The sequence below is a fragment of the Haliotis rubra genome, unplaced genomic scaffold (genome assembly GCF_003918875.1).
Source record: "Haliotis rubra isolate DU_JTF1 unplaced genomic scaffold, ASM391887v1 Scf70, whole genome shotgun sequence".
Classification (NCBI taxonomy): Eukaryota; Metazoa; Mollusca; class Gastropoda; order Lepetellida; family Haliotidae; genus Haliotis; species Haliotis rubra.
Window position 1 is genome coordinate 941,441 of NW_025767413.1, and position 27,535 is coordinate 968,975.

General features: G+C 39.6%; 1 long non-coding RNA gene across 1 annotated transcript; it reads left to right on the forward strand.

The window, feature by feature from the left end:
- The first annotated feature begins 952 nt into the window (after positions 1-952).
- LOC124258771 lies at positions 953-26,604 on the forward strand. The gene is made up of 4 exons (XR_006893668.1): positions 953-1,039; positions 3,013-3,157; positions 21,839-21,902; positions 26,220-26,604. It is a non-coding gene; the product is annotated as an uncharacterized LOC124258771 (long non-coding RNA).
- The last annotated feature ends 931 nt before the right edge of the window (positions 26,605-27,535 follow it).

Sequence of the window (27,535 nt, forward strand, 5' to 3'; positions counted from 1 at the left end):
GTTATCCGGTCGATAATTCAATACAAACGAACAAAGATTAAGAGCTACTGATTATTTCATTTGGTTCCATATCTCTCTACGAATACACACTAGAATATTGGCTCGGTGTTCTTTAATCAGTCTCTGGCATTTTATTTTTATGTTAACCACCACACTTACATGTATCAATATTTGAAAAAAATTCACTTATTTCGACTAGCGTTTGAAAATTAAATACATATATATTCCATCACTTAAACCGATTAAAACCGGCTTTAATAGGAAAGGGTCTACCAAACGTTATCGTACGTTGTACGTTTTCCTCATAAATTATATTTTCACTGTAACAATAGACAGTGTTAGTATTTACACAAGGGACTTATCCTTAACATTATTTACATTGTTCGTTTTAAAATGATGCAGAGGTCAAATAGTATAACACATCCGTATTTCTAGTTATCCTGCTGCTTGCTTCCTCTTCCTGACAGCAACAGAGATCCTATTTGGGACGTTTATGAAAATGACAATAAATATGTTATCGATTTAAGAACAAGGAAAATAGTTAAATATTCATATCTGATAATTTTTATGATAAAATTAAATTAACGCGCAACCGAAAAAGTCCCACCGACGTGTGTTGACAATGTAGCAAAAGGTATTGTTTCCTTCAGAGAAACAACAATGTTAACATGTCAGCACATTTCAATGACATAATTTCTTAACAGAAATTGAAGGTAGAAGAACTCAAACATTGAAGGTTATCTTATTATTTTATTACTTAAATATTTACTTTGCAGCCCATAAATTATTTTTGTATGAATGTTTAACATTTTAATTGTAATAATAATATCATTTTTACAGCTATATATATATTCATTGCAAGCAGGAAAAAAAGGTCTGTGCAGGAAAGAGGTTGTTTGTAACGCGGATCTCCAATTATCATGTTATCACCGCATTGTAGTAGGAAAGGAAAGTGTAAAAATGTCAAACTGATTTAACGATATAAATATTGTTGAATATCACGATTCAAAGCATTCAATCGAGAGCATCAACCTGGAAGGTCAGTTATGTTCATATAGTTGTGTATACATGTGTTTATATTGACGTGATTATCGCCAGCTAATCAGGTTGTTAATAATAAAAGTTAAAGTAAAGCTGTGGCGGTTTCGAAAACTGACCTTCCATTATGCGAGATTCTGATAAAGATGTTTCCGTGTTGTGCGAGATATACAGATTTTTTTGTGAGACTCAACCAATAGATTTTAAACTTCGAGTTCGATATGACAAGTTAGATAATCATCTGACAGTGATTAAAACTGATAATCTTAATCTCTAATTTGTGTACTAATTTATGTTCTCTTTAAAACGTAGATGAAATTTTGAAATTTAAGTGAATTATATATAATCACAAAAACATAAATCATCCATTTTCATGTTCACCAACCAGTTCATCAACTATAATCATTATCGGAATCTTTTAGTAATAAACAATCATGGAATTCTGATCACAATACTATGACCTCCTTGGCTATGGAAACCCATAACCCCACCTCCTCGATTCCGTATGGTGCTCTGTAAATAATATTGTCGCGAGATTTCCAAAGTTAGAGTAACCTCCCTTTTCTCTCTGGAGCGATTTTTAAATTTCAGGTTCGTTATTTTATGATGCATACGTAATCCTGTTGTTTGTTAACATGAGAGAATGATGGTGATAATTAGCATGTTTCAGTTATGATGTACGTTATGTAAGAGACATTATTCGTATGGTACTCCCAAATGAACAATTTGTGAAATATGTTTTTGTGACAAAAACATATCATCGCGGGTGCCAACAGTCCGCTGTTATGTTCGAGTGAGTTCCATTCAAGTGTAAACGTTACGTATATTTAATAAATGTGATGATGTACCTTTACTTTAAGTTACAAAGTCATTAATCTGAAGGAATATCATCAGTTTGTACGTCAAGTTAAACCAGTGTCGTCATTCAAATGATGAACTTTCGAAAAGTGTGGTGTCGCTGACGAAAAGATGATTTCTTTTTTAGTAACTCATATATTTTAAGAAAGGAAGTATTAATTTAATACAACGGGGAAGGAATGTAATGCTTCAACATATATTGTAAAACATATTATTTAAGTTTAAATGTCTGAAAACACCCCCTTCACAGATGTTGTCATATTTGCAATGTACATGTGTGACTGTTATCATTTGCCAACTCTGCTAGGTTCATCATGCATACCAGCGAAGATGTTTAAAAAGAAGCATGGATCAATGGTTTTCATACACACTATATCAGTATTTTATACAATATCGCTGTTTGAGTCTCTCGAAGCGAAAAACCGTAAAAAGTGGCAATTCAATAGAATGTTGGTTGCTATTTTATTGTGACAGTGGTAATATTAGCACGTGAAACCTAGGTAAAATGGCAGACTGAGCGTTGATCAATATGATGCTACACATAAACTGGGTTTAGCCGACTCTCCCATCCCTTATATTTATATAAACATACAGAGATTGCTTGAAACATAATATTTAGTTGAATTAGACACTTTTTGAACAGTCACTAACGTATTCGCTGAGTTCGCTGTAATTCCATTTCTGTTGACATAGAAATTATTAAGTTTTAAGTATTCGTTGAACTGTTACGATTAGTCATGTCCGAAGCAAATTCGAAGCTGGACAGATGGTATTTTTTATTTGTCTTCGCTGAATGTGAACATTGTGAAGGGCTTCGAAATAGGCGTTCGAGGCACTGTTTTTGTTCTTTTACAGGCGCTTCATATAGTTGAACTTGCGGTACAATGATATGCGTGGACGATATTTCCTTGTCAGCATTTTTTCTTTCTGAACGATATTTCCATATTTTGAACGGAGTTAAATCGTGAAATATCCACTCGTTTCTGTCGTTAAGATAAGATAATAGTGTGACATAAAATCTGAATAATATCAGCACGGTAATTGTATATGCACTTGGACATAGAAATGTGTAGTCCTTATTTAACTGTTTCATTCAGTATGATTTTCTTTTTACAGATATGTCCCAGAGCGAGATGAGAGCCCTTTCCGACCTTCAGCACCCACCATGAGAGCTGAGGTCGCCATGACGACTTGAAAAATACGTCACCTTTCAATGACGAACAGAGTATGCCACCACCCTGTTGTTGTAACGACTGATGAGGTATGTATATATGTAACTCGTCGTGTGATGACAGAAATACTGTTAAAAGCAATGCTCATCTACAGTCGCTCACGACACAACGAAAGCAAATAAAGCGCAGGCACCGAACTTTCAACAACCAGCACAGTAGTCAAAGGGAGATAACTCTGGATGGCGTCGCGGACTCGATGACCAATAGTGATTTTTAGCTGTTTAGGGATGCAAACCTATTTCTGTAAACCGAATCAAACGAATTTACAGGATTATTTTGTTATATTCACAAAACTGTTTGTGCCAACAGTTAATTATAGCCTTGTTGCATGGCGCTTATCAAGTCCGCTAATCCGAGCAACGTTATACACTTAATCCTAGATAAAACCGTACAAGGCGCTCATTTAGTTAAAATGGAGCAGTTGGAACAACGATGATATTTGTTTGTTTGCTGTTGTTTTGTTTTGTTTGTTTTATAGTATTTATACTTTTCTGGGGAATGGGGTGAGGTGGGGTCAACTCTACTGAATGTATATATTCATCAAGTTAATTTTACTTTATCATGCTTTAACATCGATGTACTAATATCGAGTTATACCTGAAGCTATGTTGTTATTTCATAAAATTGGAAAACATACCATCACTTTTATTATATACGGTTCAGATTTGAATAGACTAACAACTAGTCTCTGAAATGAATATATTTTACAGAAAAAAACAGTCATAATAAAAAAAAAAATATAAATATTAATGAAAAGGAGCCCTGAGACTTTCTTCATTTTCTGAAACTGTGGAAATCTAGACTTGCCACATAAGCTAGACTTGCATGGGCTTTCTTGGATATATATGTTTCAGGGTCTAGCGCGCATTCTATGCTCTAACTATCAAGGTTTTGTAAACGAAAAGCACGAAGACGTTTTCACTTAAAGTCATTTTAATGTGTCAACCGAGCGTAAATTGAGAAACATTCTTCTCAACCGTGTTTTAAGATGACGACAATTCTCAACATTTTATGCTCCACTACGTGATGTAAAATAATCTGTACTATTTTGACTTACTCTAAGCGTGTTTGACGAATTTCCACTTGAGAGTTTTCTATGAATTAGAGTCTGATTGCAGATTCACTCATGTATTAAACTATCATTAACATTTTCTGGACCTTTGAGGCGCCGGCAAGATTAGCTGTTGTCCAAATTCGTGTGGAACCTGTTTGAGGTATCGATTTAAGCTGGTTGGTGTCCCACCTGACTCAACGTGGACCACTCCACCTTTCACCTTAATACAGCATTATTACAATATATATATCTATAATACGTTTATATTCTGTGTGTTGAAACACAGCAGTTCTACCACAAACCCATGCGTACGCCCCTTACGTGTATTGAGCGAGCAATACAAGGAATGTGATCTACATTCACAAATAGTGACAAAATAAATGACAAAGACTGTCAGAAAATGATTTGTAAATGTTTTAAATCAACTACGTCTTGTAAGTGAATACTTAGAAACTATATCATCAGAGTGCTTGCTCAAGTCCTTGGTAGTTGGAGTGAGTGAGTTTAGTTTTACACCGCTTTAGCAATATTCCGGCAATATCACGGCGGGGACACCAGAAAGCTTCGTCAGGTGAAGTCACAAGAAGTGCACAATGCAAGAAGTAATCATGAAACGAGTCAGAGCAGACCAAGAAGTTGTTGACCAAAACGGTTTGGTGTTTTTGGTGGTCTTGCTGTTCTGAAGTACATCTTAGCTTTGCGTGTGCTCTCTTGAACGAATACTTTTGCTATATTTCGCCAGCATGACGCCTGCATATTCTATAGCCGAAAATGTGTTCTCAAAATTATTTAGGAATCTGGTTTTCAGTTCGATCAGTTCACCTCCAGTGCTGACAGTCATGTACACAGTCGATTTGTCATGGCGACAAGGATCAAACACGTTTTTCAACCTTCTAATAGTGAACAGAAATATTCTTTTATATCCCAAATAATTGGACAAATAAACGGGCTTTTATACCACTGTTTACGGCAACGTTAAAACTGCTGACACTGCGATTTCTATGAGGGCATAACCCCTATATCGCCCAAGGAGGTAAAGATTTGTATGCGGACTCCTGACTAATGGTGCGAAGTCACTTTGGTTCTGCCATAAAGCACTCGCCCAGAACTACAAGTAATTGTGTTTGAAATGGGGTGGCCGTACGTCCTTTATATTGATATTAGATAGAGGTGTCAAGATATTTCTTTCAAAGCCAAATTACCCCTGGTCACTTTTGGTCACTAGGTCGGGTCGTAGGGTCAAGCTGTTCATGACTGAAACTTATTTTCTGAATTCTCTGCTCACGTTTTTTTCCTCTTCACTGATCACGAACTTTGAATTTGCATATGCATTTTCACAGTCACATTCTTAATATCCATTATTACAGTCTGTTAACAACTGAAAAAGCATATATTGGTTACAGAATACACTAAAGTTATTAGTATTTAGATGAATGTAATAGTTTGTAGGGCAAGCGGTTGTCTTAACATACATTGGTTCTGCAGTATGTGTTTGATGGGTTATTAGTAATCCTATAGTATTTGTGGGCGTGTGGTTTGGAGTAGGTTCTAAATCGTCTTAGCTGGGGTCTAGTGTTGTACTGCGTCCTATTTACCCCACTTTCCATGTTTGAAATGAATGTGATGTAATGTAAAAGACATTTGGATGAGATGGAAACTGGAGGGTCTCACTATCCCGTGATGCTTTAACTGAAATACTTCATGACACGAGGAACAAGCATTTAGTCTCCACGTGGGCCTTGTTGCATTCCCTTCTGTACGTTATACATATCATGCATACCAAATGTCACATCATGCATACCTTCCAGTTATATCAACACACATGTGGCACATACGTACACACTTAGACTTGAACATGTGTACATATAGACATTCACAAAAGCAGATGAAGACATTTGCACATATACACGCTGCACAAACATGCGCTCATTCATACATGCTTGTTTACGAACAATACATTGCCCCATTCCACTCCAAGGAAAGATGCCTGTATTTTCCATGCAGACCTATCTACGCTGCTTCAAGTAAGGCACAAAACTGTCGAAAATCAATGACATTTCAAAATGTACTTTGGACCTGCATGATATCAGTTCAAATCAACCGACAGGTATAAAAAACACGTGTACACACATGCACACGCGCGCACATACACACACAAACACATACATGCTCATAATAAAACACATATTCAAACACGATCTCACACATATTCACACATAGATATGGACACACGGAGTGGTTATGTAACCACACAACAACGTTAATATAGTAACTAGAAAAGGTTTTAAGTCCAACTTAAGTTATTTCTTCAATCGTTCATAGTGCTGAATATACACCATGGAGCTGCCATCCCTACATGAATAAAGACGGTGTAGTGGAATAACCTTGCCTGACCCCACAACCACCTACCCGTATTGCTGGGGTAGCATACCCTGACGCGGCGAATGCCCCACCCATGACTCGACTCACATTACGGCATTTCGTGTGACGGTGATCGATCTTGTTCTACCCTGGCCCTGAATACACAAAATACTATATCCCATCTCAACGTTGTGTAAACATGGAATCTTAAAATTGTTTGTCTAGAATTTGCGGGTAGGAAGGTGGGATCAGATGGGTTACATCACTCCCCAAATGCACTTGCATAACGACTGAACAGTTTTAAGTTTGGGCTTGCTGAAATTTCACGAGTGACACGTTAGAGGTGTCAGAATAAGATTTTTCTGTCAAATAAAATAAGTTCAATGCAAGTGTATGTATAAATACATAAACATTAAGTCGTTGAATGAATAAGGCGATTTATGAGAGTTTTACCTTTTCTTCAATGAAGATGAAGGTATTCGTAAACTAACAAGACATTCAAATAAAAACATCAACAGCAATTGTTTTAAAATTGTATTCTCTTTACTCATGGATTATGTTCATTGTGCAATTCTTAATCATACACTGCATGCATCCTACTTATATTGTACATATTAGTTAATGTCTTACATCCAACGAAAGTCTTTTTAAACTTTTGAATCTATTTGAAATATTGGTATCACTTGATATTGTTTCAAATGATTTAGTCCTAAAATTTAGGTAAAGCTTTGCTGAAATGATGTCAGGTGAATGGCGTTATGGCGAGATGGTATGATTACAGATTTAAAGAATCAGGGCGTATTTCTTTGCATGAAAGAAGGGTAGCCAAGCAAACAGGAATATATCGCATGACAGCTATCTTAAGCTTACGCAGTCAACTCGAGAAATAGCATTTGCATTCAGAGAACCTAGTAATTACCGAGCACGATTACCCGGGACCATTACTGATGAATACTGGCATCCTGTTCAACCATCTGTTCACAACACCCACTTGGAGGTTTTCTCAGTAGTCCGCGTCTTTGATTTAGTTTGGTTATATTTTCGTTTTCGTTTTCTTTTTAATTTGTTACTGAATTTACGATATGTTTGAGAATATACCGTTGCCCAGTTTCATTATTTCACACAGCTGTTGTATCAATGCATCGAGTATACAATTTACGTTACGATGATGCAATAAATGGCGTCGTTGTGTTTAGAAAGGATTTAAAAACAATGTTGACATATTTAGACAATACAAGCGTGGCATTTGAATATATCTGTTCCGCTTTGTATAATCTACGTGTAAAATTTGACGAGTCGAAATCATACATAGAGCATCTGAATGTTCGTTTTCAATATTCCGTCGCTAGTCATGACCTAGCTACGATTGAAGATAAAACCACTTTCCTTTTTTCGAGCGGTGAGTTATCTGGAGGTATGGGGTAACTATGCATTGACCTCTGTAGAGATGTAAGTATTTCTGTGTCTCAAAACGGCAGACGACAGTTTGAAGTGGTCATGTGACTGTATCATGTGACTTGGTAAGTTTGAGTCAATAAGCTCCCGGGTCTCCATAGCGACCATTAATAACAATAGGAGCACGAGTATGTTTAAGAATGCTAAAAAGTAGCGTCGGAATTTACTGGCGATTTGTGTGATCTGCTTAATGGTTTAGAGCAGATCAGACGAATCAAAATGGCAATAACAGACGTACTTTTCCAAATGAGCGGGTATTGTTACGGGTCGAACCTTGTGTGGAAATCGGCTTGAAACTGAACAATTGCTTAAATTAAAACTAACGACGTACTCTCGCAAAAATGTCTCTCACAACGTTTCTCACAAGTCCAAACGAATCAGTGGTCCGTAACCAGGCAATGTATTCATGGATGTCAACAGCGGCCTTTCTGAAAGAACTTCTCCTCGGGGTTACTGTCCCTGATCCTTACAAACTAGTAATTCGCCAACTCAGTGTATGGAAAACTGTGGCCGGTACAACAAGAAGGATTGTTCAAATACCCCAGCTTTTGTCCTGCTGTGAAAGGGCGCCTGCACACCCCGGCTACACCAGTCTTTTGAAAACCCGTACCTGTGCTATTGTCAAGGGGAGGTATTTATAGACGGTCCTATTGTTGCTAGAAGGTCAACCGAGCAGGCCTCATCTGCCTATAAACGGCGGCGTACAGTCAAACAGGGACCTGAAACACAGGTTTTTAAACCTGCGATCTGGACAGTCTACTTAAAAACTATTGAAACACAAGGAGAGAATGAGGGGAAAGTTGGGAGATTGGACACGGTGCTGTGAGCAACGCTTCATACGAGAATATATCGGATTAGAAGCTTGACTGCCGATCTCGCGCATGCGCCTTAGGGCCACTCCTAATCCATACCCCATTCAAGTTCGATGAATTCGAAACCTTTTCTTCTCCACTGTAGCGGTGAGCCGGCTGTATAAAGGTAGCTAGCTACCCTCTTCAGCATAGCCAGTTGGGCACCGGGACTGTCATGGCATCCAGTGGGCCGAGCGTCCCTCCCAGGAGCAGACGACACGGCAGACGACAGCTACCCGACCCCACCTCGCGTGTTAGGACGTGTTGTGTTAGCCCTCTCTACACACCCGATGCAGGGCGTTGGGCTCAGATGAGGTGGGCAGCGGTTAGCGAGTAGCCGGCCAAGATACACTGTCCTACTTCGACAGTCACTGACAGTCAGAGGAGTTTGTTCACAACTTCACACGTCTACCACACCTGACTTGTACACCCGGGGGAACTTTAATCAGTGCAATCTCTCGGGACGATCGAGAAGGAACTGACAACCGGAGAAGAGTACTGCCAGTCAAGTGTAATTCTGGTTGACACTGCCTTACTGCCGGCGGAGGACTTGCAAATTATTCGTGGGCATTCGTTTTTTGTGAGAGACATTTTGGACGTTAACACTGCGAGACCGACAAGTTAGCTACCCGCTCGTGTGGATGGTTGTGTGTCCAGTCCATGTTACTAGACGTCATGACTAGATCCACACTCATCCACTATGGCGGGAAAATCTACCCGATCGTCTGCTATTGCCACCGTATCGCTCAGAGCGTACTTTTGACCGGATTTCTCTGACATATTTCAGTGATATTTTATGTTGGTATTATTATTAGAGTCTGTGTGCTGTTTTACATTAAGTTCCCCGTGCTAGGCACGACGAGGTAAGAACGCCATGTCACGTGCATATCTGTCGATTGAAATCCTTTTAACTACAGCCCATAGGTTGGTTTCTCTTTAAAAAACCTATCGATTTTCTGGCCATGCTATTTACGTACTACAATCAACTTTATTTTCCTTATTTGAGGTATATTCAATGGTTATGTTCGTTATAAAGTGAAATGAACATTTACAGCCTGCTGATATATAGATACATTCCATTCATGGCGGAAGTTTGTGGTATCTTACTGTACCTAATTTAACTTGATTATATGTATTATAAAACATATATGGCAACTGTAACCACGTCAGGTTCATTCACGATTCATCCGAAATGTCAGGTCAAATTTAGCATTTAATTTACTTTTGTCTTGTAGCGATTCGGTCATGTCAGATTAATCCCAGTCTATCTCAGCGACAAGATTGCATACGGACGATAGAAATATTTGAACAGTAGACGTGGTGATAGGATATATAGCCAAGATTTAATTTACGAGATCGGTGTCATGCAAGTAGACTTGGATATTTGGACCAATGCTATAGGTTGCTATCTGACAAGGAGGGAGGAAGGGTCAACTCTAAATCATGAGCGGGATATGTTCAAATTTAATTTAAATATATTCACATTGGATAAGTAGTGTTTTAAGAAGTACTTATGAGCATGCTTCCTCGTGATCTCGCTGTGGTAACATTCACCCCTACTTGCATGTTGTTTCATATCGTTACTTTCATTTGTGTATCTTCAAACTGCTGATGAGAAACTTCTCTTTAAAAACTTGGCTTTAGGAGTACTAAATCGGAGACACTCATTGTATGGCTAACTTCAACTAGAAGAATGATCTAGTAATGCACGTGGCATGGTAGATAGGTGTTATATTTTAAGCATACTTTTGGAGTAAACCGTTTTCCTATGAAACATTGATGAAACATTCACGTTGGCATTTTGGGAATTGGTACTCCGCGTTTCTGTAAGAGGTGTTCTACAAAGATACATACTTCATGCCCCTATCTTTGTTCAAATGTCGGAGAAATATATGTGTTGTTGTTAAAACGTGTAATGCATCTAATGTATGTCAAGAAAATATGTTTCTGTTTTAAAAAAACGTTATAAATGTCTTATTTTATAACATAATTGTGAAATCATTTTGACCTCCTTTCATAACCAATCAGCAGCACGGAAATTGTTTTTTAACCAATCGAAGCGCTGCCTCCGTTCCATTTAAACCAGATATCTTTTCAGGGTGTACTCATGTTACCTCCTCCGTGTTAATAACTATTCAGAAAGCAAATGCACTGAGGTTTACCTGTGTACATTGAAAAGTTTTGTACATCACAGGATTTGTTGCCCAGAGCATGAATATCGACATGCCAGGTCATATCAGAGCCATAGGCAACAGTTATCTGAAAATCTAACGATAACATTTTATGTCTCTATCATGCGTTTATTTCTCCGACATTTCTAGATGTATGTGATGTAATATTTATGTTCTTGCGGAATACACTTGTGATCGAAGTTCAGTTTCTCTGTTATAATTGTACTCATGTAATTGCTTCTACTTTTAGAATAGTAGTGAACTCCTGGCAGCGTCACACGTTAAAAGATGTTAACGATGTACTTTGTCCCTGTTTCACAGTAAAACCCCTCTGGGTCCCTGTAACATCGCGACAATAAACCTGGACACATTTGTGGGATCTTTTTTAACATGTAATGGCCTTAGGTTTCATCCACTTTTGTTGTCCACTATACCCCTCTTACTTTTATGGGTTAACCAAACACGACTGTTCAAAGTTCAACAGCTTACAAAATAACGTTTTCTAAAATGTCCAACTAATTATGACAACATGATAATCATATATCGTTATACATAATTTGGTAGCTGCATTTTGTAGATAGGGTTCTTAAAAATATAAATGCATTGTCTCTGGCAAGTTTCGTTGAACGAAAAAAGCAAAATTCATTTTTTCACCAACGCCTGAGCTAACCCTAAAAATCCACATGAGCGTTATAACGAGGTACACTTTACGATGTATTGCGTTCCCACGCGGTTGTATTAATCAGACAACTGAGCTGGCAGTGTATGGCTTGAGCATACATGGCAAATATTTACCCACGGGGCCGCGGGGTAGTAAGCTTCTACCCGCCATTTTGAGGGTGACATACCTCTAATAAATCTGCTGTGGAACTATAGGAGAAGGCCTATGCGTGTTCAGCGAGCCCGAGTGGGCAGCCAAACCTGTTTCGGGAGTAGCGTCGGCCAGCGGAACAGGTGTTTTTCGAGGGGGTGCGTGGTTATTGGTGCAGTGTGACCATATAATAAACACCAACACCTCAATATGTGTTCAGGATTTTAAACAGACAATTACAATGTATTCTGCATGTTTTATTACATGCGAGCCTTGTTCAGATCCTCTTTTTCATTCACACAGCAATACTACTGAGATTTAAGAGGTTTAAAGTATTTAAAGCAACGTAGTGTCTTCTTACAAGCAAGAACATTTTTGTGTTTTCTTATGCTGGGAGTTTAAGTTCGAGGCAGTTAAGGCCACCCTTGGTAGGGGGATCAATTTACACCGCATGACTTGACAGCCCAAACCCGTCAGACTAGTTGCAGGCCAGTGTCGAGAAATCTCTACATTCAGACATCACTTCACGCCTCAAAGCTTTCATTATTATGTCTGATTTATTCTGCTTCTTACAAGCCCCCAAACATGTTCAGCGGCGCGTTAGCTGTAATTTTCCTTCATGTACTTCTCAAAGGATATTCTAAATAAATGGAATAGATAATAGAGTTCCCTAAAATTCAACTCATGAATAACGCTATACATATTTTGGATGGAACATACTTCAAGTATAATGAATAGACGGGCCTAATTTAAATTTAAGTTTAAATTAAACCTATATCCGGTTCAGTCGTATTATCAAACCTGAACTCCGCGATTAGCATGTTTAACAGTAGGTGTATATATAGCTAGCTGCCATTAAAACGAAGGACAGAAGCATTTCCTTGCATAACCCCTCTTCAAGTACAAACGCCACTTGCAATAATTTACTCTTTGACCTATAAAGCGTAGGTAGATCAATAGAGAATAGCCATTCCCTGGCTTCTGAAGTATGCTCTAAGATCTGATCGTTGTGCAGAGTGAATCATGCGATCGACATTGCCCAAATACCTCGGTTATCTCCTGCTCATAGAGACGGACCCGTTGTTCCACACACCTGGAAGGATCATTTAAACAACACTACGGATTACTTTACATATTGAGTAGACATGAACGGTATCAGTAAAATCTAATGAGAGACATGTCGTTAGAAAGAACCTTTAGAACAACTTTGATATGAACATATATTTCTATGACTTCATGTGCCTATATATTTAAGTGGGTAGATAGCGTCCTTTTGGGCATTGGTTACAGTTTTCAGATTCTCAGTTTCATATTGCAAATGACCACATGATGTTATTTGAAATTCAAAACCACAAATTTGACTTGCTACACTTGGTATTGTTAGGAACTCATGTACTTCCTTGATTATATATCGGACCCTTATCTATAGTGAATGGCGACTATTTAAACAGGCTTTCACATACTCAGTATATTTTCCTGTAAAATGTGAATTCCATTTTGCCCATTTAAAAGGCGCGTACAATCTTATCGACGGTGTGTGCAAGCAGACATTTAGACTGGTCATAATAAAGTATAAGTGAAGTCACCACGCACTTGTAAATAGCGTGCAGGACAGGGGAGTGTGAGTGATATAACCTTCCTCCATGTTTAAGTATCATGTTCTACTGCCTAACAGTTGACCTCGTTATAACGTGTAACCGTATTTCAGTATTACATATAACTCGACTGTTATACGTTAAACCCAGCATAACCGGTATACGGTTCCAGCTCTTTCGACATGGGGCAATCTTATGTGGTATTTTTCAAAAGATTACTTATTACCTCTGCGTTATATATGATTCAAAAACCTGGCCAACTCTGTGATTTCAAATATTAGGAAGTATCATATTGGAGGTCGGAGTTCAAAGGTCAACTATACAGGAGGTTGTAAATTTTGTCTCAGTAGTTGTGACTGTATTTGTTCAATGTAGCATTACCTAGAAACCAGATGATCAGCCAGTCGGGACGAGCAAGACTTGAGATATCTCTACACTAACCAATTTAGCAGGGGATGTTTGGGACAGTGCGTGTTGAGGACGTATTATACATGACAAAGGTGACAACGCAGCTTTTGTAATTACATACCATGTATTGTTGAAACAAAATACTTGAAATGGACAGATTTTCCTGTTGAGGTGACAAAAACAGTACATGTTGATATGTGGACCCTTGTTTTATTATTTTCACCTCAATCGTGCCTTTAGTTACCGTGAATTCAAAGACAGGGCACTCCTGGCATAGTGCATTTAAGACAGAGTGGACTTTGAAGGCTGCAGAGTTAATAGTGCATTAATTATGGTCAACCGCCAAAATTCAATATGGCGGACGTGAATGCGTGTTGGACGTGAAGAGCCAGTACAACAGGTCCTACTGCTCGAACACATACGGGACATCTCGTAAATAAGCCTTTGAATATAGAAACCCCGGGTGGGAGATAGGGTGAGTCAGTGGAGAGGAACGGGACAAGAAAAGCTTTTAAAATCACATTTGGTGGCGGTAGGCGTCGGATATTCTTCAATGGCTTCTCGCAACAGTGGACATGAAAGGCCTGCTGTCGAAATGCGATCTGGGGTTTTCGGTCGGTTTACGTCTGGCTATTGTGTCGGCAGTGTCGTCTGCCATTGTCCTCCCTCAGTCATGAGTCACACCTGTAATGGCCAGCTCTACCTGACCAACCTCTGTCGTGTCGCTGCCATCTTGTCGGTCATCTTCTGACTCTCTGCCCACATGAAAGGGATGAAAATTTCCAACGAAATTGTAGTTTAAAACATAGGTTGTTCTAAGGGTACATTATCTGTACATTACATATGTCATCTGTAATATAGACAACAGGCTCCATGTTCGTTGAGACACATTTTCAAGTTCATGGCAACACCACACCATTCATTTCAGCATGGAACACATACACTAGTCCCTGTTTTACCAACTGTTGTACGTGGATGTTTGATAAGGCCTGGAATTTATGAACACATCATACGTTTGGGATCATTTCTATAGTATCCATCGCCATGACTTCAGGTAAAACTGACAGTCTACCAAACCATGAATACACTGGTGGCACCCATTCATATATGTGTATAATGAAAACATCGTCTCGGAATGCATGGCGTTACCGTTCTTGTTGCATCTGACATGAAACATCCGTGAACACATATCGCAGAATTATTACAAAAGTGTTGATAATGACGTTTTATTTCCTTTTTCATGGTCCAAAGTCCAAATCAAAGGTATCCATGCTGCTTAATTAGAACTACAAATTTAAGAAAACGTCAAGACAAGAGGACAAACAATCTTGATAATCTGCCGAAATAGGTTCCAGTGGTTGTTGAAATTAGAACCGTGGTAAAAGTTATATAGACGGAAAACCGAAAGTCAGAGTGATGACACAAGGTGTTTTCTGAGTCATGTTTCGTCACCCACAAATCCCATATAAATTCCCGTCCTTTCAGCCATCTATCTAATATCCGACTGGCGACGTTAACGTTTCACCAGCGGTTTAAACGTCCCGGGTATGTCAAGTGCCTGTTTTACGATATGCACCTAATTTGCACCTGTGTGATAATATCAACCTGCCCATCTAGCCAAGTGGGACAATGTAGTTTACAACCTAACTCTCAGTAACCCTTCAGCAATTCCACCTGTGAAGGTATGCAAAGTTTCGCAGAGCCTCCTAGAGGGTAGTTAAATCAAAGCAGCGACCCCTCACGGCGAAGTCGTCACCTACCATATCTCCATCAGAAGCCACCATGGCGGTGTCAAAACTGACCCCCAAGCTATTGTTAGCTGGAATCCCCACCCCGGGCTTTAAAGACAGCTTATCTCAACCAGGGGTCATTGTAAACGTGGTTCTACAACAAAGACGGCCTAATGACGTTTCTGTGAGGGTTGTAGCCCGTGGAGCGTTAGCGCGATATTTAACACACAATGGCTGGGAACAAGGGGGCACGAAGATGTCAATGACTTGTTGCGAGGGGGACCGCGTCAATAGCCCTGCTCCTGATTGATTTGTACATAATACAAATTGAACATAATACAATTCACCGGACGTCTTTATCCCATATCCATTCAATGTGTGGTCGTTGTGATAGCGTTATTGTCACCAACTGTTGCACCTGGTTATATGACATGTTTGGGACGCTTAGCTTCGTGGATGTTGTTTACGTCCGGACAGGAAAGCGTCTCCGTGACAAGTAATTGGTTCAAATACCATGACTATAACTGCACCAGCTCCGACTTCTGGTAGCCATATATTAATACACTCCATCTAATCAAAGACCAATATCATGTTCTTGATACAGATTCTTGAAGAAGACATTTTACCGTTGATATCAATCGACATATGCTGGTATGGTTCTTCAGAAAATGTACTTTAGATACTTACCTGATTCTACAAATATATACGGCAGATTTGTATTACACACTAAAAATTCATATTTACACAGTTTAAAATAAATATCCACCAATGAGACTAAAACCTAAATATATTATCACTGCCCATCATCCACACGACAGTAAATGAGTAGGATAATGTGCACATTGCATCTGGGAGATGGTTTCTATTATTCATAAACGATCATACTTGAATGTGTCTATGTACATACGTATGTTTAAATATGTAGACGTGGTTCAAAGTTGTGCACCCGTAAGCCCTTGCAATATATAATGAAGACGTATATACTGAAATGTCCCAATTGTTAGAGAGATGTTAAGGTTTTGTAAGTATCTAAAGATGCAGCCGGTACCAGGTTCCGTGGGGACCTGAAGCTACAGCTCTACTACAGCGCTACTACAGCCAGAAGATCAGTTTGTTTATGGAATAAATACACGCCGAGAAGAGCTAATATTTGCCGTGGCAGTAGTCGTCTGATATGTTAAAAAGGATTATATTCATCCACTGCACAAGTGACCTATTGGAAATGATTCAACACAAGATTTCAAAGCAAACATCATGTGCAATAAAAACTCGGAGAAATATGTTATAAGAAGTTTTGTCTCTGCAAATGAGTACTTGAAACATTGTGATGAGTATGGCCTCGAGGTACAACATTGAAAGAGAACGGTACAGTGCATCCTGTTATTTTTGTATTGCCCGAGGAAAGCCTATCTTGAAACTTGTTCAACAAGCGTCAAAACATTTGAAGGTATTGTCGTGTCTGGCTAAACCCTATGTAATGCCTCGGGTGGAAGGCTAATACATACAACAAATTGAATTAAGTACATATTGAATCATCATTGTACGTCTACAGTGTAGCTACCAAATTGTTAATCCGGTAAATTGCATCAGTATTTACATTGTTTTTTCTTGTTCATAGTGGTGATCTCAAGCGTATTATTGGAAGGGTAAGTGTATCACAAGCTTTATGTTTTTGAAATCTGTCTAAAACATAATTTTGAAAATCTTCATAGACAGTGTATTTGAACAATGACATTAAACTCCACCTAAGCATGTAGAAACTATAATCCGAATCTAGTTTCGAATGGTTAAAAGACTTTTTGGAATCTTTTCAAGTCTTTCCGACATGTCGGGTAGTGTAAACAAGGTTCATAAATCTGGATCTTGTTCAGGGAGATTTCTTTACATCTGCACGTAGTGTTAAGGTCACGACCCTGTGTTTGAAGGGTATCTTTGATATCAGTGCTACCTACATGCACACAATGGCCACTGACCACTGGACTGTTCCCGGGACGTCTTGTAATCGGATATTCAATAACTGCTTTATTTCTGTGTGACAACCATTATCCTTCGCCACGTCAAGGCAACCATCACACAGCTCCATCAGAGATATGTTTTGATGAGTATCTGTCATTCCTTTGAGGTTTGATAGGAAGATGTGATATGGAGGTAGTTGGTGTTGAAACGTGTCCCTCTGGCCAAACAGGCAACATAAGGCACAATAGTATCTACATGGAACTGTTTGCAGCTTCAAGGCTTAGTCTGATTTGGCCTTCATCTGTGCCTTCATGGTTTTCTAACAATATTTATACTTTCTCAAACCTTTTGTCTGGGCGCCATTTTGAAAATGTGTCGTAAAGGTCTTTTGTCATTGTTTTTCACATCCGAGCAGCGCTGTTGCAAAGGAAAACTAATCTCTTTATGTGCCCTTAGTCTTGGCACCCTCCGGATGATGGCTGGTTCAGAAGACCCTGCAATCTTTCTGTAGGGGAACATATATATGTCAGATCTTGTACCTGATAGGTTGCATCTATGCACATAGGATAGGCATCACATGAGACTACAGGATCTGATTGCCGTACGTGTTTTACTTATTAAAGCGTATACTAAAATCCATATGTTCAGGACTTCATCCTAAGCATGCACCTTTAAGAGACTTGTAACTCAGAAACATTTTAAACCATTTATCAAGGCCACCACTGGTCTTTGTGAAGCTAAACAACGCACAGTGACATATAACATGTACAAGGAAGCAGATCTAGGCTAGAAGCTCACTAATCCTACCCGTTCCCATGGAAGACTCATTTCAGGGTAGCCTGACATTGGATAACCACAAATAACACCCACAGTAGTCAGTGGAGCGAAAGAGAGGTCAGCCTGCGATGGGATCTGAACGTGTAGGATATAGGCTTACCTACCAGCTATTGTTGGAGAGCAAGGGAAGGCATGCATGCATCTACAGTAACACTTCATCTACATCTCGTCACAGGTGCAGGTCCGGGGACCATCTAAATGCTTTTGAAGGGACTCTGTAAGATGACGAACGCTCTAATATATATTACATATTTTTCCACAACCATTTTTTTGTTCCCAAAGTTTTGAGACGACCCCCGTCCCAGCTCTTCCAAACGATAAGGAGGATGGTGTTAACGGTCCAGGGATTTCTGACAATATGCGTCTGTGTCTTACATCTCTGAAACAGCTGGACGTTGAATACATGTAGCTGGAAATATTTTAATATCTTTTCAATGTAACTTTATCGTAGTTTTAAACTGTCATATCACAAATGTCTTCGAAATATAATCACATACTCTATCTCAGTGTTCATTTAGCTCCTTATATTATCATTCCACCTCCATAATGTGTACTTGTTCTATTGCCTATGCAGCACAAACAATATTTGTTACGAGAAAATATCACATTTGCAAAATTAAAAAATATTTCATCCAAAATGGGTAACACAGTTTTATAATATTATGTGCCATATTTTCTTAAACAGATTCAAAATGAAAAGTGTGTATTTCGAAAGATATGAATTTGGAATTTTCGAAGCAAAATATACTCATGCCAATAATGGTTGTCACCCCCTTCAATTTTTTTATTGGAGAGGGATGTGGGGTTGGGGTGGGGAGGGGGGTGACAACCATTATTGGCATGAGTATATATTGATAATGTGAGTCCGGCCCGTGACGTTAAAGTGTAATAAATCCATAGTGATGCATGACTCACTCTCTTCCTCCATTCTCCGTGACCCCTCGCGGTCATGTAGGGTTGGGGGAGTGTTAATGTATGCGTCTACATGCAGTACCAGGGTAACATGATAAGACGTCTGACATAAGAGAATCCCTATGTTGTTCTGATTTACATCGTATTAATGCAATCCTGAATTACACAGCATGAGAGTGTCTGAAATCTCCTCGGTGGTCTATTGTATCCAAACTTACAGTGCTCACCCAGATGAGCCCAGCGCCACCTTCTCCCGCCGTCACATATAAAAGAGGCTGCCATCATATGGATGCAAGATTGTTGTTAAAAATACTATATGAACATCCTGGAACACATAAACACTCCGCCACATAAAAGAGATGCTAAACGTATGGCGCTATTTGTGTCATGTATTTACTTTATAAGGGGAGATAACTTGACTGCTTATGGTATGTGTTAAGGGGAGATAACTCCGATTAAAGTCGTGAAGTTTTTATTGTATATTTAGATATGTTTGATTTGATTATGCAAATCATTGCACATGTATATGACAAAATATGGATACATACGTGATGTGAAAATATATGATAAGGAGCGGAATATTTTCACTCAAACGGGTCTTAACAATGCCTAACAATTTCACACCCCATGGGAAAATCGTGCATGTTACAAACATCAGTCACCACATTAGGCAACGTTTTGAGAAAATCCGCGATCATTCATTCATGCAATTATTCACCAGCAGAGAGAGATGACGACTCCAGTCCATGAATCCTTCTCCACGACTTAAGAATCTGCTCCACGTGACGACGATTATTCAAAATTTAAGATCATTTGAAAAGTGAAAAAATAAATTATAAAATAACGTGCATGTACGCTTTGTTTTATGAAATTATAACATTCTGTTACACATTCAACATGTCTAAATAAGAATCATCCTAGCATTTCCAGTCAATGTTTTTGAAGTTGAATTTTTCTAAGACCAGTACACTTGGGGATGGAGGTAATAGGCGTGGTATTGCCTGCCTACTGGACCATTAGACTGAAGTGATTTTGACATGAGTTTGTTTGAGAGCGAATCCAGCTCAGTGACGCTAAGATACGATGTGCTTCAGTGAGTGTGTTAGCCTAAATGACGCTTTGGACAGTAGTTCTGTTATTCCATTTTGTTCCAGCTTAATATGGGAGGAAAGCCTAAAACGGGCAGGTCAGGTACAAGGGTCATCTGTAGGGCCTGGTAGGGCTCAAACCTTCACCCAAACCTGCACAGACATATGCCGTGCCTTAGATCTCTGGCCCATATATAAAAGTCTTTATACATGTGCGAGATGTAACCGAGTGTTATCTGTTACCAGTGCGAGTGCGTACGTGCGTCTGTGGACATCCGCAGAGAATATGCTGAGCATCAAATGCGAACTAGTAAATTACAAATCTTTTGCGATGAATGTTAATGGTTACATACAGTGTTCATCTAAGGAAAGGTCACCCCAATATGATTAAGTCACGAGTCATATATCCTTTTTCAAAAGAACACAAGACACGGTACGGTAGGCTCAGACGCTATGGACTCGCATCATGTGATTTCTTACAATGAAAGTCTGCTTTAGATGTGGATATGATCTCCCTTGCATTGAGGAATTCTCTTTACATTTCTCTTGGTAGATGTAGCATCAATTATTAAGTCGCAAAGTGAGCTCGCCCGACCCACTTTCTCGCAACGTTCTCACGATATACCCTTTTCTCGCATCTTGCCCTTTGAAATCTCAAATGAAAGATTCTGAATGTCTTTTAGAGGCTTTATTTATGAGAGTAAACCTTGATGGCCCGTCTTGTGTCCTTTACACAATGGACTTTTCTAAAAGGCGACCCTCGCGTCTTTCTTAGTCCTCTCACGTCGAGCTATGAGTGAGCTGCCCCCTGAAAGTATTGAAACCCTGCACATCAAAATGAAATGGAAGTTTTACCGCTCGGTAGCTTTTCCATAGAAGTCTTTTCAAACTACCTGGCAACAACTCAAGCGAGGCTTGTCCAAACACACACCCTTAGAAAACAGCCACCAGGAGAGGAATGTTTGAATAATGTTTGAAATATGAATAGAGAAATAAGGGGGGAGAGCACAGCCTTGTAAGCAACCCCTTGTCAATGCTGTGATTATGCTGCCACGACTGTGGAATGTGAACATGCACGTGCGGACACGTGTCTGCCCAGGCGTGCAATAGCGTTAGATGCTTCTTGTCCATAATGCACAGGATGTCCGTGAATACATATCAAGGGTTATAAGGCATCCGACATTTATTGTCAGTCACACAATAGTGAAGGTTTTTGAATATCGTTGCATGCCTTGCTGCACCTTTTTGTTGTCACGCTAGCATACAAGACTGAAAATTACACATTGAAGCTCTGAATATTAATTTTATGTTTTAGATTCCCAGTTTATTAAGTGCATCGGATTAAACAACGGAATTAATTATATTTAGATAGTTCGTGGTCCATCAGAGTTACCTGCCTTTTTCTCACCAACAATTGATTACTACCATGTAGTTTAAGCAATGCTTCAACAAATCTGTATATTTTTTTCTTCTGTTTCCAGTATTGTTCTCCGTGATGTCCAAGAAGATTCACTACAAGAGAGGCAATCACCAATCACACACCAGGTGAATGTCGAAATCCTAGACCTAAAAACCCGTCCAACCAGATCGATGTTTAAAAGACATTAAACAGTTATCTCTTTACCACGCAACCATGAACCCTTTTGTAAATGGAAAGGCAACACAAAGTTCCATATTGGTTCTTACTTTTTTTGTGGAACTGTGATTAAGAGGAGACCCGGTGCCAACAATTATTAAACGTTAATGTCATTCCCCAAACGCCTTTAAAACGTTAACTAAGCGTGTTGACATTCGTGAATCATATTTCAAAGATAAATCAGAGCTCCATCTACCGCCACATCGTAAGTGATATTCTGCACGCATGGTGGATTTCCAGTGAAGGAAGTAAACTAGTCCGCAAAATCAGTTTGAATGTCAGAAAGACTTCATATCAATTTAGACTATACAAATACCTCATGTGAACATAATTTAATCAGATTACACATCCTTGGCAGCACTGCAACAGAATTTGCTGAGTCAGCTATTAGCATTTGCGTGGTTATCGCGGGTTATTCAAAGTAAAGGACACCAATGCAACAATGACGGTTCGGCTATGACACTGTGACGGTAGATGGGGTAGTAGGGGAAACTCGGGGGCGGGGACAAGGCGGACGGGAGAGGTAATTTTGGAGGCGGTTGGAAGGGGTGGGGTGGGGTGGGGTAGGTTGGTGGGAAGGGGGTGCAGCTTTGCTTCAATATGACTACACTTACAGTACAGCAGTAGAACTGGTTACACGAGTGTGTCCTAAAGTAAACCATTGAATGTATAATGACATACCTGGGCGTCAAATGGATCTCTTGTACGTTGCTATTCTTATGTACAAATGCTCGTCAAGATCGGGTTCCTTACAGCTGACTTGGTAACACAACTACGATGCTATACGCATAGCTGATTACATTCATGGTATCAATGCTGTTGAATTTATATTGCTTTAATATGTCTGACATCGATATTGAACTGCCCCAGAGTAATGTTGGGTATTGAGATGCCTCGCATTTCTTAAGCCATGTGTCATCTAGGTAGAGCGATACAGGGTATCAAGCCTGAAACATCAGTAGCAAAGGCTTGAAGTAACTTATCATGCAAGTGACTATTATCAGGCGTAGTTTGTCTTAATGCTCTGATTTAGACCCAGTGCAGCCTGTCTGGTTAGTTGCCATGACAACTTTTCCTGTTATATGCCCAACTCATTCTTTGATACAGAGAAAGCCCAGTGCATCCGACATGTTAATGAGTCCAAACCACTCTCTAACACCTTGGTCTAAGAAACTCATTTATAACTCAACTTATAACGTGTCCAAGGATACAGGGGTAAACCCAGTGAAGACGGTCTCTCTTTATCCCAGAATCATTCTGTGACATAAAAGAGTCTACGACCAATGGCATCAAGAGTAAGCTATAACTTCTAGGTTGTATACCGGTTCTATGAATAACGTCATGTAGTCTGTGTAAGTGCAGAAGCGTGATGGAACTAAGTAGCAAGACAAGTTATACTTAAGTGTTGATAATTACACCGATTCAAGCAGGATACGTCCCATGATATGATTAAGATGTTTGAGTGAGTGAGTTTAGTTTTACGCCGCTTTTAGCAATATTCCAGCAATATCACACAAGCAATAGCGGGGGGCACCAGAAATGGGCTGCACACTTTGTACCCATGTGGGGAATTGAACCCGAGTCTTCGGTGTGAAGGGTGAACGCTTCAACCACTAGGCTACCCCACCGCCCCGACGCATGTTTGAAATTCCTTCAGTGGAAGTATCGTTGTGGGTGATGAAGCAGCTCTCGGGGTGTGGTAGAACGCCATCAACCTTTTTCTCATGTGCACACAGGTCACGGCTATATGAACATTTATCCATCAAAGAAATTCATTGTGCAGCGAAGCGGTGCAAATTGAAAAAAATGCAGCTTCCTAAATGATTTCAGGTACCCGTTCTGGTGTCTGCATATGTGCACCCAGTTGTGTCTTTAGACGTATATGGACAGTTACCCATACGCATCAATACCTGACCTCTTAGCTGAACCCCTGACTGAGGAGTAAGCGTATCACAACCCGAACACTTATCTGTGACCTTACCACTATGTTTATGAGGAATTGGATCTGTACCCGTACCTCTAACTGTCAACGCATCTGTACCCGTATCTTACGTGGGAACGCATCTGTACCCGTTTCTTACGTGGGAACGCATCTGTACCCGTATCTTACGTGAGAACGCATCTGTACCCGTATCTTACGTGGGAACGCATCTGTACACGTATCTTACATGGTAACGCATCTGTACCCGTATCTTACGTGGGAACGCATGTACCCGTAACTTACGTAGGAACGTATCTGTACCCGTATCTTACGTGGGAACGCATGTACCCGTAACTTACGTAGGAACGTATCTGTACGGGAAAACGCAGCAGTACTTGAATCTTTGCCCGCGTGTAATAGGGATTTTGTGTTTTGAATCTAATGTTTAAAAGTTCTTCAAGACGCTGTACAGGCATAGATTTAAACCAATTCCCAACACTATCACTCACTCAAGCTATATTCATTACAATGCAGTGGTTGATATTTAGATACACAACCACCAGTCTACGCCATTTCAGGTAGACGTCACATGTACACAGATCAACAGACCTATTAGAAAGCTTAACTTGAAACTGAAGTTCACGTAACGACGATGTAGTGCGTCAAGTGGGGGTATACCACCGGGTATTCAGCCCCCCGAATCAGCCAGCCATAGCGTTACGGTTAAGAAACCCTGCTGTACAGAGCCCAGACGTTCTCACGACCGCGGATAATACAAGCACCCGGGTGTAGCAATGTTCAGAGTTTGATTTCAAAGAAGACATCAGCCGTGCATTATGTTTTGGCTTCTTTATAGCAACTGTATGGGGGAAGGCACTACTTACCGCTTCAAAAGGACCTGTCATGCTATATACCCACAATCAGGGTCAGTTGACACCGGCATTTAGCCCAGAGTTAGGATATACGATATGAAATATTCAACAACCACAGTTAATGCATTTTATTATACGCTTCAACGGGTTTGCTACAGAGAATATCAAATGCATATTGTTGGAAAATTTACGTATGGTACATGTTAAATGGGTCTCCGTTTTGTGTATACGAGACATGTACCTGCAAGTGAAATATAATGAGTCCATGACAGGTTTCTACCCATACGGCCTTCGGTGTCACAATCGTGGAGTACTTGCTCATTGGTGTGAGGCACAAAAATGTGTTGACGCAGCATTACACTCGATTTCGATACACCATATTTTAAAAATAAATAAATAAACGGTTTGTACTAAGTTACATTTGAATAAACAGTCTTGGGACGTGGTATGACAAGATAAGACGGGCCTTCCATTATTTACTATTCACGGTATTCAAGGTATTATTTACGGTATTCAATGTGTGCGACTATCCTGAGAAGAGTTGACTGGTACAATAGATTGAACAGTTATGGAATAGTTTAAAAGAATGAATGTGGTCTTTTTGTCAGCAACCATGCCAATTCTTCATTTCCATGATTGAACAGTTACACTTTTGGCGGAACTAAAGCATATCAGCAAATATGAACATTAAAATGCGTGCCAAAATCAAAATATGACAGTATTAAAAGTATATATCAAGTAGGAAAGATGAAATTATATTTTTTTAAATCAGCTATTTTTATAATGACAGTTTATGAAGATTTTTGTTTGTATGGCAGTTATGTGGTTTATGGCCTATGGTTTACTGTAAAATATAATATCACAGGATGAATTAGATAAAAGAAGAGGTGATAAATTTAGGTGTGTTGTAAAGATTGGCATTCTTGCACTCGAGCAAGCGCTTCATAATGCAGGGGAAGTAACTCTAACAACCCTCGAGTTCAGTGACAGCTCTCCTCACGTTATCTCTAAAGACTTTATTGTATATAATAAAACAACATATAAAATGTAGAAAGGAATTTTTTTCAAAGAAAGTGAAAATAATTTTATGCAAAAGAAAACCGCTCTTGACAACAGGCGCCCATGCACGGTGAGTGTATGCTTAGGTCGGTGTAACTAAAAGCATCACCGGGTATACATTCATCCGCGCATGCGTGTCACTATCATCTGATGACGTCATAGTGCAATTTTATCAGATGATAAAAGCGTGGTGGATAATACCACGTCATATGTCAATCATAGTATATACACAACAACTTTCATGCCACCACGATACATATAATTCATTACATATTCTGTTTTAAATCATCCATTTATATATAAATGACTCACTGGGACAACAAAATGACGTTTTAAGGGGAAACATTTCATATTCTTTTTATTTATATTTTCAGATGAGGAAGGAATTTGATAGCCCTTCACCCGGATACATCAGCCCTGAACATGTATATTCGGGCTGGACGTTTTACAACTTTGTCAAACGATGTCAATATCTCAAGAACTGAGGGCTGTATAGAAGAAATGACGTTCATGATGAAATTATCTGAAATATGAAGTTCGAGAAGGGAATTAAAATGTATTTATGAAATAGGAATATTCGTCAACCGGTGATTCGACATATGCTTATACTGTGAATCACGTGCCATTGTATAATTAGAACGTTTATCACCAAATCTATTTTATTTTACTCTGCACAACTGCAAAACAATTACGCAATGACATATACCCGGAATTGTAATTTGAATTATCTTGATTTGAATAAAACTTCCGAATATACTAGTGAATATGTTGTGTTGTGTCTGGTATATATCCTTACTTCCCCTACATTGACACCCATCATCTCCTTCCCCTACACTGACACCCTCATCCACTTCCCCTACATTGCCGCCCTCATCTCCTTCCCCTACACTGACACCCTCATCCACTTCCCCTACATTGACACCCTCATCTACTTCCCCTACACTGACACCCTCATCTACTTTCCCTACACTGACACCCTCATCTCACTTCCCCTACATTGACACCCTCATCCACTTCCCTTACATTGACACCCTCATCTCCTTCCCATACATTGACATCCTCATCTCCTTCCCCTACACTGACACCCCTCATCTACTTCTTCTACATTGACACCCCTCATCTACTTCCCCTACATTGACACCCCTCATCCACTTCCCCTACACTGACACCCCTCATCTACTTCCCTACACTGACACCCTCATCTACTTCCCCTACACTGACACCCTCATCTACTTCCCCTACATTGACACCCTCATCTACTTCCCCTACACTGACACCCTCATCTACTTCCCCTACATTGACACCCTCATCCACTTCCCCTACACTGACACCCTCATCTCCTTCTACATTGACACCCTCATCTACTTCCCCTACATTGACACCATCATCCACTTCCCCTACACTGACACCCTCATCTACTTCCCCTACATTGACACCCTCATCTACTTCCCCTACATTGACACCCTCATCCACTTCCCCTACATTGACACCCTCATCTACTTCCCTACATTGACACCCTACATCATCTACTTCCCTACATTGACACCCTCATCTACTTCCCCTACATTGACACCCTCATCTACTTCCCCTACATTGACACCCTCATCTACTTCCCCTACATTGACACCCTCATCTACTTCCCCTACATTGACACCCTCATCTACTTCCCTACATTGACACCCTCATCCAC